This window comes from Hemitrygon akajei, chromosome 4, assembly GCF_048418815.1.
Source record: "Hemitrygon akajei chromosome 4, sHemAka1.3, whole genome shotgun sequence".
Taxonomy (NCBI): Eukaryota; Metazoa; Chordata; class Chondrichthyes; order Myliobatiformes; family Dasyatidae; genus Hemitrygon; species Hemitrygon akajei.
This window is the reverse complement of record NC_133127.1, coordinates 60,105,129-60,111,238: the sequence shown is the minus strand read 5'-3', so window position 1 is coordinate 60,111,238 and position 6,110 is coordinate 60,105,129. Positions and strand designations below refer to the sequence as shown.

General features: G+C 38.3%; 1 non-coding gene across 1 annotated transcript; it reads right to left on the bottom strand.

The window, feature by feature from the left end:
- Positions 1-5,191: 5,191 nt before the first annotated feature.
- Positions 5,192-5,295, bottom strand: LOC140727155 (U6 spliceosomal RNA). Its single transcript, XR_012098797.1, has one exon. It is a non-coding gene; the product is annotated as a U6 spliceosomal RNA (small nuclear RNA).
- Between the last annotated feature and the right edge of the window lie 815 nt (positions 5,296-6,110).

Genomic DNA, 6,110 nt, shown 5'->3' with positions numbered 1-6,110 from the left:
TGCTATTTGCTGTTAAATAAAAGTTTTGGTTATGTTCTTCCAGAATATGTGTCTTTATCAGTAACCCACAGTATGTATACAGAACATGACAACATTCATTTCCTTTGGATATTTGTCACAAATGATGCACTATCCTAACCAAAAGTCTGATTTTCTTATTTGTAATGGGTTTAACAATTCATATTTTTCATTCTGTAGTTAAATAATCTGGCCATTTATCTGCCATTTGACTGTGGCTTAAAGGTGCCAGCAATGTTTGAACTTGAGTCTTCAACTTCTAAGCTTTGTTACCAGCCCTAGAATAATAAGTGGAATAAATTTATATTTCAAAGCTCCAATGCTATATTTAAATTTGCTATCATTACCACAGTCACTGGCCAGATTAAAGGCGATGACAAATTAGCATATAGGAGGGAGATTAAAAATCTGTCTGATTGGTACCAGAACAACAAACACTCACTCAATATCAGCAAGACCAAAGAGCCGATTACTGACTACAGGATGAGGAAACGGATGTCCATGAGACTGTCCTCATGAGTGGATTAGATGTGGAGAGGGTCAGCAACTTTAGCTTTCTCAGTGTTAAGATTTCAGAAGGTCTGACCTGGTCCCAACACATAAGTGCCATTACAAATAAAGCATGACAGCATTCTACTTTCATTGAAGTTTGCGAAAAGGTGGCACGTCATCTAAAAAATTGACAAACTTCTATTTTTGTGCAGTGGAAAGTATATTGACTAGTTGCATTACAGCCTCATATGGAAACACCAAATGCCCTTGAATGGAATAGTCTACAAAAAGGAATGGATATGGCCTAGTTCATCATCAATAAAGCCCTTCCTACTATTGAGCACATCAACAAGGAGCACTGTTGCCAGGAAGCAGCATCTATCATCAAGGACCCCCACCAACCAAGATATGCTCTCATCTCACTGCTGCCATTAGCAAGGAAATACAAAAGCCTCAGAGCCCACATCACCAGATTCAGCAACAGTTATTACCCATCAACCATCAGGCTCTTGAACCAGAGGGGACAACTTTACTGAATTTTACTGAGCATTCAAGCTCAGCTATACCTGTCACGTATCCTTCAGTGATTCAAGTTTGGTCCAAAATTGACATTTCACTTGTGAGATAGCTTTCCAGAGGTTGCACCTGGACCTCTTCTGTCTTACTTGGTCACCAGACCTGAACACCACTGATCTTGCACTTAGCAGATTTGCAGATCTCATGGTTCATCCAGGGTTTCTGGCTGGGGAAGACTCTGAATGATTTTGTTGGGAAATACTTGTCTGTGACAACTGTGGTGTATTTGATCAGATCATCTGATGAGTCCTTGAACATAGCTTGTTTAGCATCAACTTTTGGCAGCATGTAAAATGTGGTCAGGATTACGGAGGAGAACACTTTTGGAATGTGGAATGGTTGGCACTTAATCATTAGATGTTCCACATTGGGAGAACAAGAATACAACAAGACCATATGTCCGAGCACTACAAAGATTTTTAAGAGTTTACCTGCACTTAAAGACTAAGACCTAAAGAAAAGATGACTGAGATTGCCAAGCTAAGACAGCAACATCCTGACAGAAAAACCATCCCAGTCTACTAACACATAATACATTCTGGTTGCTGGAGAGGTCACTGATATCTTCAAACTCTCGCTTTGGCTGTCTGAAGTACTCACCTGCTTCAAGCAGGCTTTGCACAGTCACAGAACCTAAATTCCAGGTGTGAGGTGTGAGCAATAATCCTTGAAAGCAAACCAGTGTCTGACCAAGTATGATGCCAAGAAAACATGGTAAATTGAAGTAAATGGCATCAAAAAAAAAACACCACAATAGCTATAATTTTACCTTGTTCCAACGAAGAGAGTTGTGATTATTGCAGTTGCATGAAGCATTGTCTCACATCCAACTATTTTCATCTACTTCATTAGTGGATTTCCTATCTAGATGTGTTCATAGAAAATAGTCTGCATTGATTTTCCATAAGGTAATCTTTGCATGTATCTCAAAATTTTTGATAATGATTTGCATCTGTAAGGACAGATTTCCTTTACCAAAATGGGAGTGTTCTGCAATGCACAGTAAAATGCATATTTATCTCCTAGTCTATTTTCACAGAATGTCGCAAGAAATTCTAAAGTTTCAGGCACATTGGAGAACCACCACCAGAAGGTTCCCTTCCAAGTCACATACAGTCCTGATTTGGAGATACAGTATATCCCTACTCCTTCATTATCACTGGGTCCAAATCCTAGTTCACCCTGCTCAATAACACTTTGGAAATAGTTACAGTTAAAGCCTTACAATGCTCCAAAATGATGGCTTAGCATCAATTAAAAGGATAACAAAAAATGTTGGCTTTGCGAAGAATGTTCTCATTCAGTAGTGAGCAAAGAAAGAAAAGTATATCTAGTCAGGTAATATTAAAGCTGTCTACAATGGAACAAACAAAGTCAGAGATATACTATTGGCTATATTTAAGAGGAAGTTAAATATGGCCCTTGTGGCTAAAGGGATCGGGGGGTATGGAGAGAAAGCAGGTACAGGGTTCTGAGTTGGATGATCAGCCATGATCATACAGAATGGCAGTCCAGGCTCGAAGGGCCAAATGGCCTACTCCTGCACCTATTTTCTATGTTTCTATGTTTCTATACAGAAGTCGTAACTGAAGGGACATGTAAAATGGAACAATGATTCTTGATTTGGGATGAAACACTATCAGTTATTGTAAAATTTGGAAGCTTATAAAAATGCCACTGTTTTCACTTCTCTGTGGTATTCAAGTAATGCTGTTTTAAATTCTTAATTGTTTTTGTATTTTTGAGGATTATCACTACTTTTCTGGAAGGATTTAATAAATGGTTCGAAATTATTTTCTGAGTCTGACCTAGTTCCCATCTAGTTTGCCTGGTGTGTTTTTCTAAAATGTCATCTGCCATTTTGTGCATTTGATTCTGCCCACTCCACTTACAACTTTCACTGACCATTTTCGTTTTTGCCCAAGCTGCTCCTTCTTCATCACAGAATAAATTATGTTTAGTGCAATTAGAAAGCTTTTATTTGGATTTAATCCATCTTGTCCACTTTAAAGTGACTACTCATGATTTTATCCACTTAAAACTTGTTTACTTTGACTTTTCATTTACTCTGACTGATCTCATCCAGGCTTTAAATAAATTAATACATAAATTTAATATTGGATGTTTCTTTTTGCATTTTATGTAAATTCCTATCCAGCCTACTCTAATTACCTAAACCATTTGCCCAGCATTACTTTATATCATTCTTATCTTGCTTTCCTCTTTTCTATTTAGTTTTCACATTGAACCAGAACCCTTGATATCCCTAGGACATAACCAGGTGAATCTTCGAAACTTGTCAGAATCTGGAGAAGAAAAAATGGAGGCCCTTGTAGAGATATCTGCATTATTATAGTCACAAATGAAATTCCAGAGCATTAGTGAGTGGCTAATGTATTGTGACAAGTCTGGAACTGCAGACCAGTAAACATGAGATTGGATAGGATACTGGAGGGGATACAAAGAAGCAGGATCTACCAGCATTTAGATAGACAGGGACTGATTAGGAATAGTCAACACAGCGTTGTGCATGAGAAATCATGTCTCACAAATCTGTTTGAAATTTTTAAAGAAGTAACCAAGAGGATTGATGAGGCCAAGGCAGCAGATGTTGTCTGTATGTATTCTGGCAAAGCCTTTGACAAGGCCCCATGTCATTTGCTAGTCTGTAAGGTTAGATGACATGGGACCCTGGGAGAGCTAGCTAAATGGATACATAATTGGTTTGCTAGGAGGAAGCAGAAGGCAATGGTCAAATGTTGTTTCTCAAATTGGTGGCATGCAACTTGTGGTATTCGACACGGATCAAATGTTCATGATTTATATAAAGTATTTGGATGAGAATATACAAGGTATGATTAGTATGTTTACAAATGACACTAAAATAGTTGGTATTATAGTCAGTGACAAAGATGATCAAAAATTATTGTTGGGTGGGATGACTTGGATCAGCTCCTAACTAAGCAAATGAATGGTAAATGGTGTTGAATTTAGATAAGTTTTGCATTTTGAAAAGTCAAACAAAGGGGCAGGGGATTTTACAGTGAATGATGTGGCCTTGGGGTGTGCTGTAGAACAGAGGGAACTTTGTACATGAGACAATAAGAAACTAATTCCAATGCCAATTCCTAGGAGTAGGAATACATACAAATTTCTGAAAGTGGTGTCACAGGTAGACAGGATAGTGAAGTAGACATTTAGGTGAGTAAAAATTCCTGAGGGGCATAGATAAGGTGAGAACACACAGTCTTTCTCCTAGGAAAAGGGAATCAAGAACTAGAAGATATAGATATAAGTTGAGAGGAGAAAGAGTTAAAGGGACCTGAGTGGTAATTCCTTCACACAGAGGGTGTTCCCTATATGGAAAGAGCTGATGGTGGAAGTGGTTAGATAAGTATAATAATAATAATAATAATAATAATAATAATAATAATAATAATAGTAATATATTTATTTGGAGATACGGCATGGTAACTGGCCCTTCTAGCCCAATGAGCCCATATTGCCTAATTAGTGACCAATTAATTTACTAACCTGCACGTCTTTGGAATCTGGGAGGAAACTGATGTATCAGAAGGAAACTCACACGGTGATGGGGAGAATTTACTAACACCTCACTGGCAAAGGCAGGAATTGAACCCGGTCACTGATGCTGTAATTGTCACAACCACGGATTAGGTAGCACATCTGATTCGACAATTTGCTCGTGAATATGCACGTGTCAGCTAATTATTATTTCATTGTGATAGTATGTAACTCCATTCATTCTGACGTAGTATTTGTCAAGACATAGCATTATCTGCATTCCGCCTTGCTTGAGAAATTGGACTGTCAAATCAACTGGCTCTGGAGACTGGCGATGTATATTTTATTCTTAGTTGTTCTTTTCAGCCGCAGTGTAGGCTTCATTTTCCATTTGGGTGTTTTAGTCAATGGCCCTGTTTGGCCTAGAGTTTATTGTTTTCTTTTTCCCTTTAGCATTGTTCGTATTAAAGTCTGTGAACTATTGACCTGCCTCAGTGTCTCTCACTCCACACTTGGGCCATATCCGCATCTGGTGAGAGTAATAGCATTATGCTAACTGCTGTACATACCATGTCACCCTAAAAATATGAAATGCTTCATAATTATGCATGTCATCCTTTTGCAGGGGCCACGCTAATCTTCTCTGAACCATTCCAATTTTAATATCCTCTATATGATGACCAAGCGAGCACAAATTTAAGACTTTTGGATGGATGCATGAATAGGAAAAATTTAGAAAGATGTAGGCCAAACATGGATAACTGGGACCAGTTTAGAAGGATATCTTGGTTGGCATGGATAAATTGGGCTGAAGGGCCTGTTTCCATGCTGTGTTTTAAAGTCATACATTGGTTTTTTTTCCATTGACTCAGAAGATAGTTTAAATTCACTTCTCCCCTTCCTGGTTTCACCTATTACCTTGTGTTTCTCCTGCCCCTCTCCTCACCTTTTAAATCTAATCCTCATCTTTTTTTCTCTCTCTAGTCCTGCTGAAGGGTCTCAGCCTGAAACATCAACTGCACTCTTTTCCATAGATGCTGCCTGGCTTTCTGAGTTCCTCCAGCATTTTGGTGTGTGTGTGTGTGTTGTTTGGGTTTCCAGCATCTGCAGATGTTCGCTTGTTTCTGCTTCTGTTTTAGCTAGTTTTTATGGCTTAAGTATGAAGTCCTGTAATTCTGATTGCTTTCTTTCAATCATTTAAGGCCTTTTCTTTTATAGATTTTTTTTAAACCAGCCTGGTTTCTATAACCAGTGAAGTATGGATACAGAGCAAAATGATACTGATGCTGAAAATCTAAACTGAAATGAAAAGTGCTGAAATCCTTCAGCAGTTCAGGCAACAAAAGTGGAGAGAGGAACAAACTTAACAGGCCACATCACTCTGATGCCTAGATGGCATTCCAAAATAGAAATGTATTATCAGCACCACAATCAGTGCACTCAGTTTTCCATGCCCATGTACTGAAAAATGGAACTATGAGTCAACACTGGAACATCTG